Here is a 14,891-nt window from a genome sequence, read left to right as displayed (position 1 = left end):
TGGGCAGGAACACTCTGTCCCTCCAGGCGGGAATCATATGAGGTCCTTGGTTTCCGGCGGTATAGGGGGCCGCCTTCTCACTCGGGAGCCAATGCGTATGCCCGGCGGCCTCGATGTCTGCCGGGCACCCGCAATTGCTGGTGACAGAACAGGAACGTGGATCTGTGTGTGTAAACACACAGATCCATGTCCCGTCAGGGGAGAGGAGACAGATTGTGTGTCTATAGGAACACAGACCGGTCTCCTACCCTAATCAGTCCCCTCCCCCTACAGTTAGAATCACTCCCTGGGTAACACAGTTAACCCCTTGATCGCCCCCTAGTGTTAACTGCTTCCCTGCAAGTGACATTTATACAGTAATCAGTGCATATTTATAGCACTGATAGCTGTTTAAGCGTCACTGGTCCCAAAACAGAGTCAAAAGTGTCTGATCTGTCTGCCGCAATGTCGCAGTCATGATAAAAATTGCAGATCGCCGCCATTACTAGTAAAAAAAAAAAAAAAAAATATTTAACAATAAAATGCCACAAATCTATCCCCTATTTTGTAGGCACTATAACTTTTGCACAAACCAATCAATATTTATTACCAAAAATATGTAGAAGAATACATATCAGCCTAAACTGAGGAAACATTTTTTTTTTTTTTTTTTTAAAGTTCACCCCTGCCAGATTGCATGGCTGGATCTAGAACACTGACCAAAACACACCCTGAGCCCGATTGACCAATGAAGCAGCACTGCAGTTAATTATTACTCTGCTCTTCCCTCCCATCAGCATGCCCACCAGTCAGTACTCATGTAAAGCAGCAAAGCCTGATTGGCCTGAGCCTTATTGTACAAAGGGATACAGGAAGCTAGAACAAAGACACATTCAGTACTTACACTCACTGCAAATAAAATGACAAACAAGTACAGAAATGTACAAGTAGAAATAATCGATTTGATCTGCTTTGTAGCATATCTTGCTTGCTAAGCTCTTCAATCCTTAATACCCAGAAGTTAAATGATTGACCAAAACCAGCATAACTGGTTTAATTCCTCTATATGAGGTCACACATCTCAGCTCTGATCATTACCATTCTTACAAAAGAGCAAGTTAGTAAACAGCAAGAAAAAATCCCCAAAAATTAGGCCCCTGCAGGATAATAGTACAATATGCTAGTATACATCGCATACTACCACATTATGATAGATTTACCTTAGAACAAAGCCCTCCAGCAGTGCGCTGTCATGGCTCCCCGGTGCTTCCATCTTCACTGGGTCATCCTTCCAGGTTTGCAGGCTTTGGCTGTTTGACTGGCAATGACGGCATGCACGTGGAGTCACTGCCAAGGCACTGTGCTCTCAATGGACGGCACACCGTCCATTGAGCTTGCAGTGCACATGCGCATATGACGTCACCGGCTTCTACTATAATAAAAATGGAACCACCTGTACTAATTAATGACAGGCTGTGACTGTATATTAGTAACAGAATTTGCATACAGGGATGGATAAGCATCCAGGTGCACACATCCATTTGTATAGGCAAGTAAACGCTTGGATGTGTGGTTGCCAGCGCAAAGCTGCAGGTCTAGGTGTATGGCTGTCTGCGCCCATGCGAATGAGAGTTCACATAAAATAAAGTGCATGTGAACCCTCATTCAAATGGGTACAGAGAGTAATACACCATGACAAAACAAGCACATCTCTGCACCTTGGAGTGACAGTTATTTGCATACAGCCACAAGTACAAAATCAATGACAGGCTGTGGCAGTATGCTGGTGAAGCTACATCTGAGCTTTTACTTGCATACAAGAATGAATGAGCATCCAGCGGAGCACATCCATTGCTTATGGTTAAGGATGAGCTCCGGCGTGTTCGCACAGCCCACGTGCCGATCCCGCCAGGAAGTTGGCACTGCGCTGTGCTAATCACAGGCAGCGAGACATTTCCTGATCTCTGCAGCCGCACATCAGGACAATGTCTCACTGCCTGTGATTAGCGCAGCGCAGCGCCGACTTCCTGGCGGGCTCTGCATTTGGGCTGTGCGAACATGCCGGAACTCATTCTTACTTATGGTAAATAAACACTCGGCTGCATGGTTAGCAGATTATGGCTACAGCAGAGGTGCGTGGCTTTTTGTGCCTGTGTGAATGAGGGTTCAAATAAAATGTCAGTGAAACCCTCATTCACATGGGTGCAAAGTACCATACCTTGCACCATGGACCACCACCAAAGAATATCACCCACTTGCCCAATTGAGTGTCTCCTCACCTGGTGCAAAGGACCCCTTTAAAATAATCAAGAAACGGCATACCCCTGCTTTAATCCCTGAAGAAGGAGTTTTTTTTCGAAACGCGTTGAGATTTGTCCTAATAAATTCAAGCCAAGACAGGATATTGCCAAATTGAGAAAGAAAAGAAAATATCCATCGGTATTATGGTTTTATACTCCTGATCTGAGGAGATTTCTGCAGATCACAGCCAGCCCAGCAGTCTGCCACGGACCCATTTATGCTGTTTCGGACCCCCTATAATCAAGGGGTCAATTGGATCTGGTAAGCGCAATCTCTTTCCATATTTACCGCACGGATTTAAGTTTGTTACCAGTTTCCCCAGAAGAGAGTTATCTGCTACTTTCACCATTTCATATTTAAGGACTTTTGTTATTTCTTAGGATTTATTAGATTATTCAATACTCCATGATTATTAATATTCGTTTGCGCTGCACTTATTTTATCTATTTACCATACACCATGACAAAACAAGCTGTATCTCCGAGCCTGGGAGTTACAGGCATTGCATACAGCTGCCTGTACAAATCAAACACAGACTGTGGCTGTACACAGGTAACTGCACATCTGAGCTTTTACTTGTGTATAGGAATGGAGAAGCCTTGAGGGGCACATGCATCCATCCAAGGATTGCCACCTCATCCCTTTAAACCCGAACACATATGAATTACACAGGTTCTGAGGCTAATTTAATGCAGATAAAGCAACAAGTGAATTTAATTACCACCTTAATCAGCCACAGAACCTGTGTAATTCATATGTGTTCGGTTTTAAAGGGATGAGGTGGCAACTCTAATCCATCCCTGTGCGCAAATTCATGCTCAGATGTGTGGTTAGTTACCAGTGTACAGCTCCAACCTGCCATAAATTTGTACAGACAGCTGTACTCAAACGCCTGTCACTCCCAGGCACAAAGATGCGCTCGTTCCTCACAGCGTACACCTTTCTCCACCCACGGAAATGCAAAAACTTCAGAGGCTGTAGGCAATGCACCTCTCTGTACTGCTTCATCCTATTACCTTGCGTCAGTTTTGAATAATATTACCTTTTGATCCTGCCAGATACTGTCACTTGGCGTTACAATACAGCGACGGCATTGTCATACCTGTGTGCGAGCAGCCCACACGAACCTAGGCATAAAAATAAAAAAAAATAATCGTTACTCAAATCTTTTTTTTTTTTTTTTTTTTTTTTTTTTTAACACTTCAATATGAATATTAGAATCCCCATTTACTTTAATAAGGCAAAGGGGAAGATTTACTAGAACTGGTGCAGCTGTGCATAGTAACCAATCTGATTCTAGGTTTGTTTGTCAAAGCTTAATTGAACAAGCTGAAGTTAAGCTGGCCATACACCATACAATTTTCCTGTTCAATTTTCTTTAGATTTACCTTCAACTATGTAGTACAAGGGCCTGCCTGATTGCATCCAAATTGAAAGTGTTTAGGTTTGACCTCCTATTATATGGTTTTGGTAAATCTAAAGGAAAGTTGAACAGGAAAATTGAATAGTGTATGGCCAGCCTTAGAAGCGGATTGGTTACTATGCACAGCTGCACCAGTTTTAGTAAATCTTCCCCAAAATATGCTGTCATAGCAACTGATGAGAATATATATATTTCCCTGATTACACTCCAGCTAGGTTGCAGTACGGTGCACATCATCACAACCCTATGTATTATTAATCTAAAATTAACTTTTTTCTCTTTTGTGCAATACATTGCATTTTTTTTATATTTTTTTTCCCCATCGTCTATGGCTTCCTGGCTATAATGTTGTTTAAATATTGCTTACTTTGTCCCTATCCTCCCATTAATAATCCAGGACATCCCTGTAAAATATTCCGGTGTAAGCATACAGCACAGCATAGAATTTGTGATGAAGCCAGAAGACAAATACAAGCAGGGGGTGTACAGCTCCCCTGCTATCTTTCCTTCTCCAGCAGCCTATGGAGAGAAATGTGTCACTCTGCAGAGCCATGCCAGCTCCCACACAGCCCAGAGCTGTACTTTCCAAGCTTGCTGAATGCAGTAAACATTTGTTATTTCAGCACTCTGACCTTTTCTGCCTTGCCATAGAAACCAGGAAGGATATTTTTTTTCTACTCGCCTTCCTTCCTATGCCAGCAACCAATAACAAGAAGTATATTAACAGCCAATAGAGACTTCACACTGATTCACTACACCCGTCAGGTTTTTATTTTTTTTCTATGAGCAAAGCTGCTTATTCAAATGGCTGTATATCTTGACCGGAATCTCACCTCCAAATGGTTCCCCTTTATTGAATGTTTGGTCCTCTTTGCAGTAGGAAAGCATACAGCTCTCCTTCTGCAGTCCTCCATTGATATATATAATTCATGATCATGCTGTCACAGACATCCACTTTTTTCTATTTCAGAGCTCACAAATACATATCACGTTTTGCTATTATACTGAAAGGATCCTGTCATACTGTATACATTATTCACAAACATCTATGTTACTTGGCTATACTGACAGATAGAGCTAATCCCACACATACTTTATGATTTTTTTTTTCTGCTGCTGTGTCAAATCACCGTAGTGAAAATCCCAGGTATACTTTATGAATTTTTCTGCTACCGTGTCAAGATAGCGTAGCGCTAATCCCTCATATATACTTTATGAATGTTTCTGCTACTGTGCTACACCATGTTAGGTTACACTAGATAGGTTTCAGACAAAAGTATTCCTTTTCATCTTGACCTTAATGGATTTACTCCAGCAGTATTTATGAAATGGCAAAAAAATAAAATAAAAAATGGGCCGAACGACTGCTTACCAGTTCATTACTGATTGTAGAGTGCTTAGCAGCCCGTTAAAGTGGAAGTCCATGCAAAAATCTAAAATCCCTGCATCTATAGACACCATGGGGGTAATTTACTAAAGGAAAATACACTTTTCACTGCAAGCGCACTTGGAAGTAAAGTCTCTGTAAATCCGAGGGGGACATGCAAGGAAAATAAAAAACAGCATTTTAGCTTGCACATGATTGGATGATAAAATCAGCAGAGCTTCTACTCATTTCAGATCTACCCTTAGATTTAGAGTGACTGCACTACCAAGTGCACTTTCAGTGCAAAGTGGATTTGCCTTTCGTAAATAACCCCCTCATGGATCTAACACTAACCTCTCTATCCCTGTAAAGAAAAGAAAAATGAGTATACATATCTTTTTGGAAGCCGTTCTGACCCACTCCAAACTGATCTCCAGCTAGAGTTGCCACCTCATCCCTTTAAACCCGAACACATATGAATTACACAGGTTCTGTGGCTAATTGAATGCAGGTCAGGCAATAAGTGAGTTTAATTACTACCTTAATCAGCCACAGAACTTGTGTAATTAATATGTGTTTGGGTTTAAAGGGATGAGGTGGCAACCTTATCTCCAGCGCCAGAAGCTCTGCAGAGGACACAGAGGTAGAGTTGCCACCTCATCACTTTAAACCCAAACACATATGAAATACACAGGTTCTGAGGCTAATTAGATGCAGATAAGGCAACAAGTGAGTTTATTTACCACCTTAATCAGCCACAGCACCTGTGTAATTTATATGTGTTCAGGTTTAAAGGGATGAGGTGGCAACTCTACACGAAGGACAATGGCTGTGAAATGAATGGGAAGTGACTAGGGTTTAGGGTTGCCACCTCATCCCTTTAAACCCAAACACATATTAATTACACAGGTTCTGTGGCTGAATAAGGTGATAATCAAACTCACTTAGGCCCCTTTCACACTGGGGCGTTGGGGGCGTCGGTGGTACAACAGCGCTATTTTTAGCGCTGCTGTACCGTCGTTCTTGCAGCGGTATTCGGCCGCTAGCGATGCGGTTTTAACCCCCCGCTGGTGGCCGAAAAAGGGTTAAAATCCCTCGTACAGCGCGGCTATAGCCGCGGCATTGCCGCGGTATAGCCGCGCTATCCCATTGATTTCAATGGGCAGGAGCGGTGAAGGAGCGGTGAATACACTGCTCCTTCACCGCTCCAAAAAAGCGGTTTGCAGGACTTTTTTCACCGTCCTGCCTGCGCACCGCTTCAGTGTGAAAGCCCTCGGGCTTTCACACTGAACAAACAGTGGAGGCTGTTTAGGGGCGGTTTGCAGGCGGTATTTTTAGCGCAATACCGCCTGCAAACCGCCCCAGTGTGAAAGGGGTCTTAGTACCTTACCTGCATTCAATTAGCAACAGAACCTGTGTAATTAATATGTGTTCGGGTTTAAAGGGATGAGGTGGCAACTCTAGAAGTGACGTCACCCATAGAGTTACTATGGGGCTTTCGTTGTCCTCCGTCTCCTCTGCACTCGTCTACACAGAGAAGCCGCAGCTGACAGCTCAGCGTGGGATCCGGTCAGAGCGGGTCAGATCAGCTTCCAAAATGGTATGTATACTTGTTTTTCCTTTACAGAGATAGAGAGGTTAGTGTTAGATCCATGGTGTCTATAGATACAGGGATTTTAGATATTACATGGACTTCCACTGTAAAGCCCAAATGTTTGGGTCTGTGTCCACACTGCATGGGTCAACTGCTCATTTTTGTCTAGGGGGTTGGAGAACAGAGAAATTCCTACCTAAGGCCCCTTTCACACATGCTGTCCAATCAGGTCCACCTGTCCGTTTTTCAGGCGGACCTGATCGGACGCTCCATTCACCTCTATGGAGCGAAGGATGGCAGCTGTGACGTGTCGGCTGACATCCGCTGCTATCCTATCCGATCCGATCAGGTCCACCAAATCCAGACAGATGGAAACCCTATTTTCCATCCATCTGGTCGATCAGATGGAATTCGGATGAAAATGGACAGGCGGATCCGTTTTGCACAGAACAGCCCTGATTCTCCTCTTCTGGGGTCCCCCACTGACACTTATCGCTCCTCTTGCCTTCAGAGTGCCCCAATAGCAAGCTGCAAAGTATAGTATAGAGTGCCCCAATAGCAAGGTAAAGAAAACTTCTGCCTTTAGAACCACTCACTTCCTGCCCAGGACTACATGTCCCATGAGGCATTGCTCCTCACACATTCACAAGTTCTCAGGCACTTACTGACATGTATGGATGGTGTACTGAGCTGTATGTGTGCTGCACTGCAATACCTGATATGTAAACAAATAATGCATTATATTCTGCCAATTAATCAGCTGGCCGATTAATCATTTATGAAAATAGTAATTGATTAATTTCATCATCAATTAGTTGTTGATTAATCGATTAGTTGTTTCGGCCCTAGATTCCAGTCAGCTAGCAGATCTGACTGAAATTGTATTTATTTTTAAACGAAATGACTCAGTGATAGCAAGATGACCGATTTCTGTATGTAGCGCCCTCCTAGTTAGGCTGCTAGGTACATTTAGTTTTGGATTTTGCTGTAATCACAGGAGAAGTGATTGTTTATTTTGGTCTGCTCAGAGCTGGAGCAAGGTATCCGCACATGCACTTATCGCTTCTACCAGAAACGATCAGCCAGGAAACTGTCAGAAGGATTGGGCAGCCGGATGACACAGAGCGGGGATCTCCCACTGAGGCGCGGCTTTTATATGAAAAGCCAGCCACTGTCAAACAAAGTCCCATCTCCTTTACTGGCATTGGACCAGTGTGCTGTCTATTAGAGTAGCAGGTCTAGGAGACGGGACTTTGTTTGACAGCGGCGGCTATTCATATACAAGCCACGTCTCAGCAGGAGATCCCTGCTCTGTGTCATCCAGCCGGCAGATCCTCCTGATTCCTCCCTGATGCATTGCTGGGCACTGATGAGGCTGCACGTTTGGGCAATGACAGGCTGCGTTGATGGATACTGATGATGCTGCACTGATGGCCAATTATATGCTGGACTGATGGCCAATGATATGCTGCACTGATGGCCAATAATATGCTGCACTGATGGCCAATGATATGCTGCACTGATGGGCAATGGTACGCTGCACTGATGGCCAATGATATGCTGCACTGATGGCCAATGATATGCTGCACTGATGGCCAATGATATGCTGCACTGATGGGCAATCATATGCAGCACTGATGGGCAAATGATATGCTGCACTGATGGGAGCTGATGACTGATACGCTGCACTGATGGGCAATGATACGCTGCCCTGATGGTCAATGATATACTGCACTGATGGGCACTGATGGGCAATGATACGATGCACTGATGGGCAATGATATGCTGCACTGATGGCAATGATACACTGCACTGATGGGCAATGATGTTCCACACTGATATGCTTCACTGATGGGCAATGGTAGGCTGCACTGATGGGCAATGATAGGCTGCACTGATGGACACTGATAGGCTGCACTGATGGGCAATGGTAGGCTGCACTGATGGGCACTGATAGGCTGCACTGATGGGCAGTGGCAAGCTTCACTGATGGGCAATGATATGCTGCACTGATGGCCACTAATGAGGCGGCACTGATGGCCACTGATGAGGTGGAACTGATAAACTGATAGGACTGTACTGATGGGCACTGATCATTTAAAAATAAATCAGTTAACAGTGTCAATTCATGAGATAATTTACAAGGGCGTGTTTAGGGGAGGACTTTGGGGCAGTGCAGAGTAGGGGTTAAAAACAGATTAGAAATTGCTGATCAGACAATGGCAGCTTGATCCTTCTATTAAGCTTTTGCATCAGGTTTCTCAAACCTTTGCATGCCTGCGCTTTATATGATGACTAAGCACCTCACCTTCATGACATTGTCAAAAAGGGGCCGAGCATGGGTGACCTTAAAATGATGCCCCCCGAAAAAGGTCTGAGGAAACCCATGTTCACAGGCTGAAAGTTTAATTACTCCCCTCTGCCCCTAGGAGAAGTTTCTAGAGCTTAGGGCTTGAGGATTCAAATGTCCAGTCTGAACATTCAGCAGGGCTTAGCCAATCCATGAGAAGGTGTGCTTGTGCTAGGATGCTGTTAAATAATCTGGAGCCCTGATGAGAATGTCTTCCCCCTCCACCCATGTGGGGATGGATCTGTGAGTGGAGAGGAGAGGGGCTGCCAGCCCCTAGAGCCCTATGGACTGAATGCTGGACCACTTTACAAAAGGCTGAATCTGTGGACTGTCTGTGTACCAGGATCCAGTGAGTAAAGCTTCTACCTGTGTTCATACTATTTCATGCTAACAATGTGTTCTGTTTTGGAGTATTCTTCATAACCCCAAATTCCCTCCCAAGTTCTATTAGCAAATAAACTTCCAAAAGACACCCAATAGACTGAATAAGGAGCCAGAGTGATTGGACAGTTGTTGCTGTGTTCCTTTGCTGTCTCTGCACAGCTGGGGAAAGAACCTGTCTAAACTAATGCAGCTTTTTCTGGGGTAGCATTACATGTACAAACATTCGATTGAAATTCCACGATGTATGTGTACCCCCCCCCCCCCCCCCCTCCCGTATGCCTGGAAAGAAGTCCTGACCTCAACCCGACAGAACACCTTTGGGATGAATTAGAGCGGAGACTGCAAGCCAGGGCTTCTCAACATTTCTATCTCCACATCAGTGCCTGACCTCACAAATGCGCTTCTGGAAGAATGGTCAAACATTCCCATAGACACACTCCTATACCTTGTGGACAACTTTCCCAGAAGAGTTGAAGCTGTTATGGCTGCAAAGGGTGGGCCAACTCAATCTTGAACCCTACGGACTAAGACTGGAGTGCTATTAAAGTTCATGTGCGTGTAAAGACAGGCATCCCAATATTTTTGGTAAGATAAATAAATGGTGGCAGTTCAGCAATATATTTACCAGAACCTCAACCAAAAAACATTATTGAGATGAGATCCCATGTCCCATCTCACTATAGTTTTTTGGTTTAGGTTCTGGTAACCATATTGCTGAACTGCCACCATATATATGTACACAAGTCATATTCTTTTTAATATTCAACACTTTTTATCTGATATGTAATAAAGTTTATAATGTTTTATAATTCATGTTTATGGTGTTAAATGGTTAAAGGGGCATCTGTTATATATACATACACAAGAATTCACTAGTTGGCGCCACCCCCGTTTTAATGTTCATGCATGTTAACTTGCAGATTATAAACATTGTTCCATTGTAGTAGAACCTTGTCTTTAATTACTGTTGTTCATAAGGCTATCTTTCTCTTTATTTGTGAGGTATTATCATGTGTCACTTTCACCCTTGCAAGTGAAACATTTATACTTTTAGTAAATCGGGCATATATTTAGAACAGGTACTGTGATACAAATGAACTTTAGTCATGAAAGGCCCTAGGTATATCATCAAGTGTGATGCACTATATTTACTTTGTCTTTAAACTTGACTTTTATTTTAGTACCATGCAATTATTTACTAAAAAAAAGCTCCAAGAGAACTTGAAGGATACATTATTAAATGTAAAATATCTTTGTTTAGTGTGGCTTTTACGTTTATGAATACCTTGAGCAGGGTCTTTGGGGTTGCATTTGTATTTGGTATTATAATTCTCATTTATGTCTCGTATTATTAGCAGTAATATTTATAAGACATTGAAGCATTCATTAAAATAAGGCAATGTTGTAAAATATGAATGGCTTATATTGTGCAAAAAAAGTTATTTATACGAATTTCTGAAAAGTGGCAGCTTACACTAAAAAAACGTGGGGTGATTAGTTCAGAACATACTTTTCCACCACAGAGATGCATATATATATATATATATATATATATATATATATATATATATATATACCTAAATGATTCTTCGCAATTACACAACTCTTATGCACACTGAACACCTTCAAACATGCTTCTTTTGCTTCTGATGACTCCTTTAAAGTGGTTGTATACCCACTTTTTACATTTTTACCTACAGGTAAGCCTATAATAAGGCTTACCCGTAGTTAAAATGAATATCTCCTAAATCGTACGACGTCAGCGGCGCATGTGCTGTGAATGCCCAGGTGAAGGTCCAGCAGACGCTGCCGGTGTTTTGACATATACTGTCCTCCTATCGGATAGTGTCCGCTCCGTACTGCGCAGGCGCAGCGCTTGCGCAGTACGGAGGAGAAGGAGATGCCGAAAGTGTCCGAAGTTGATCAGCTGACTATCAGCTGTACACGGCGCTTGGGCGATGGGCTCGGCAACTATTTATTCTAACTCTATGTCCACTTGGATAGTAGGGAATGAACCTGGACATAGGGTGAGAATAAAAGCGCAGGCGCCGTGTACAGCTGATGATCAGCTGTTGAACTTCGGAGACTTTCGGCGTCTCGTTTGTCCTCCGTACTGCACCTGCACAGTACAGGGCGGACACTATATGATAGGGGACTGTATTCGACAAGACACCGGACCTTGCCGGGAAGAAGACTCCCGCGCGCATATCATCACGGCTCTGGCCATTACAGCACCGGAGCCGCGAATCCGGAAGACACGCCGAGGACAAAATGTCAGCTCCCTCGGCGTGGACCGCCCTGCGATACGGGGATTTCATTCTAAGGTAAGTATTTCATAATGAGCTAGTAAGCGGTGCATACTAGCTCATTATGCCATTGCCTTACAGGGGTTTTTTTTTTCTTTAAATCTTTTTTTTTTTTTTCTGAGGGTATACAACCGCTTTAACAGTGAAGGTCACTGAACATTTCCTAAAACACAAAAATGGCATGCTCTTTCCCAGCTGGGGTGTAAAGAGAGTTGTTGTAATGTGAGATATTACTAAGCATGATACCATGAGGTTGTTCTACTAAAAGCCAAATAGGCTGTTCATTTTGCATGAGAATTTTCCCCAGAGGTTCCTGATTAAGGTGAAACTCTGCTGACTTCCATCATTCAGTCATAATCAAGCAAATTGTTTTGTTTTTGTTTTTTTCATTTTCTTTGCAAATAACTTGGCATTATTTGAAAAGTGAAATGTCACCACATTCACTAAGCTCTGGGAAAAGGACTAATGCAAAATGAAGCTTCCCTATTTGCATTCAGTAAATCAATCCCTATCAGTCAGCTCTACTCAATCTTTTGTACTTGAGAACCCCTGCATTCATTATCTTGTATCTAAAACTCATGGTACATAGAGTAATAATGATCAGTAAGTTGTAGATTTCACAATGTATTAAAAATTGTCTATTGTCTTTCGGTAGGGTATGATGTTTTTAACAAATCTGTTTATTTTGGTCAACTTATCAGTGCAAGCTTTTTGTTTGGTTCCTGTCTTACCTACAAACATATCATTTATCCAAGTAGACCTAAAAGTCCTAAGCCCTGCACACATGGCCTGAATATCAGGCGGTACTGGCCGGTTCATCAGAAACCGTCCAACATTTGGCCCATGTACAGCAGCCGGCCCGACAGAAGGCGGCTGAACGTCTGGCTTCTGTCGAAGGGGCGTGACCGAAAAAGGTCTGCCGATCGGCAATTTAATTAGCACTGTGACCGGTGTATTCTTGGTGGGGGGGTTCCCCCGTTAAAAACACAATAGCTCAGTGGGGAGATCGCTGTACTAACATCGGATTGATAGTACAGGATCTCCTCCCGAGCTGTTCAGTTTTTTTCGTTTTCGTTTTCGAAAAAAAAAATGATAAGCCTCGTACACACGCTTTGATTTTCGGACGACAGAACGTCTGATTTTTGTGGCATGCTAGTCTCATGTTGAAAGTGAAGAGGTTACTAACAATATGAGAATTTTCGTTTGACAGAATACAACGTCAGAAGTGACGTAACGTGTTGAATTGTTTTGTATGTATTCTTTAGTTTCTGAGCATGCGTATTCTCGCTCTTACGTTTTTTTTTTTTTATGAAAACCATACTAATAAAATGAAAATCAGACGTTGAGTTCACATCCGACAAAAATGTTATAGTCTGCACATCCAGCTTTTGTCTGGCGAAAAAGTGAAATCGGCTGTCAAAAGCACCGTACTAACGGTAAGATTTGCGGACGATCGGCCGTCATAACACAATTGACGTCTGAAAATCAAAGCGTGTGTAAGGGGCCTATATTGTGTACTAGGCTTTTCCTTTGTACTGCACCAATAATACTTGTTTAGTCTTGTAAATAATTGACAGTGTGGCAGATAAAGTTTGCAGAAGTAGTTCAAGGATAACATTATAGACCTCCAATTACCAGAGGTCTCACTTACCTAACATCAAAATTGAGAATGGACTCAACCAAATGAGCATGTTCCATACCATATACCGTAATACACGGCTTAAAGGTGATTGGTAAGAGGGTTGCTCAGCCAATTTCCACCATCATGAGTGGAGTCCTGAATGGGAGCATGCTATAAGTGTTATACAATAAAATATCCTTGCAGCTTTGTTATTTGTCTTACATAGCAGTAAAACTGACCATAAAGTTGTTAACGTGATATTAAACCCAAAAGCAAACATTTATTATATTGCAGATTATCAATTCTTAGATATAATCGCTGCATTGGGGTTGGGGTTGATTTACTAAGGGCAAAAAAACTGTGCACTTTGGAAGTGCAGTTGCATTAATTTTCCCCAGAGCTTAGTAAATGTGGTAAAGCTTTGCTAATTTCCATCATACAAGCAAGCAAAAATGCTTTTTTTTTTTATTTTCCTTGCACCTGAGTGGATGTTCGTTACAAAGTGAAGCTTCACAACATTACATTTACAAAGGAAAACGAGTGCAACTGCATTTACAAACTTATATAGTTTTATTTTTCTTAACCACTTCCCTACCCGCCTATAGTCAAATGACGTCCACAGATGGGATCTCCCATCCTGGGTGGACGTCATATGACGGCCTTGGGTTCCCAGCCGCCTAGGGGGCGCCTGCGCGCGCCCGCCGCGTTGCTCGGGACCTGGTGCGTGTGCCCGGCGGCCGCGATGTCCGCTGAGCACCCGCGATTGCCCGTTAACTGGGCTGGACCGTGGATCTGTGTGTGTAAACACACAGATCCACGTCCTGTCAGCTCAGAGGAGAGCGATCTGTGTTCCCAGAACAGCGGAACACTGATCGGTCTCCTCCCCTTGTATGTCCCCGCCCCCTACAGTTAGAAGCATTCCCTAGGAAACACATTTAACCCCTTGTGTCCCCCTAGTGGTTAACCCCTTCACTGCCTGTCACATTTACACAGTAATCAATGCAATTTTATAGCATTGATCGCTGTATAAATGTGAATGGTCCCAAAAATGTGTCAAAAGTGTCCGATGTGTCCGATGTGTCCGCCATAATGTCGCAGTCACGAAAAAAAATCGCGATCGCCGCTATTATTAGTAAAAAAAATAAATAAATATTTTTTTTAAAAAAATGCCATAAATCTATCCCGTATTTTATAGACGCTATAACTTTTGCGCAAACCAATCAATATACGCTTATTGCGATTTTTTTTTACCAAAAATATGTAGAAGAATACGTATCTCCCGAAACTTAGGAAAAAATGTGTTTTTTTTTTTTTTTTAATTGGGATATTTATTATAGCAAAAAGTAAAAAATATTGTGTTTTTTTCAAAATTGACACTCTTCTTTTGTTTATAGCGCAAAAAATAAAAACCGCAGAGGTGATCAAATACCACCAAAAGAAAGCTCTATTTGTGGGGAAAAAAAGGATGTAAATTTTGTTTGGGTACAACGTCGCACGACCGCGCAATTGTCGTTTAAAGTGCAACAGCGCTGAAAACTAAAAATTGGTCTGGGAAGGAAGGGGGTGA

The 14,891-nt window shown here is 42.8% G+C and overlaps 1 protein-coding gene across 8 annotated transcripts in view; it reads right to left on the bottom strand.

The window, feature by feature from the left end:
• Positions 1–4,665, bottom strand: part of PNPLA4 (patatin like domain 4, phospholipase and triacylglycerol lipase) — a 150,039-nt gene extending 145,374 nt beyond the window's left edge. For 3 of the 8 annotated variants that reach the window (XM_073616362.1, XM_073616361.1, XM_073616365.1), the window contains exons 1-2: positions 4,336–4,459; positions 3,323–3,407 (exon numbers count right to left, since the gene is read on the bottom strand). The gene's annotated coding sequence lies outside the window, so the exon portion shown is untranslated. The other 5 variants (XM_073616364.1, XM_073616368.1, XM_073616366.1 and 2 more) reach the window with 5 other exon arrangements.
• Positions 4,666–14,891: the final 10,226 nt, after the last annotated feature.

The sequence above is a fragment of the Aquarana catesbeiana genome, linkage group LG02 (genome assembly GCF_042186555.1).
Source record: "Aquarana catesbeiana isolate 2022-GZ linkage group LG02, ASM4218655v1, whole genome shotgun sequence".
Taxonomy (NCBI): Eukaryota; Metazoa; Chordata; class Amphibia; order Anura; family Ranidae; genus Aquarana; species Aquarana catesbeiana.
This window is presented reverse-complemented; position numbering and strand designations above follow the sequence as displayed.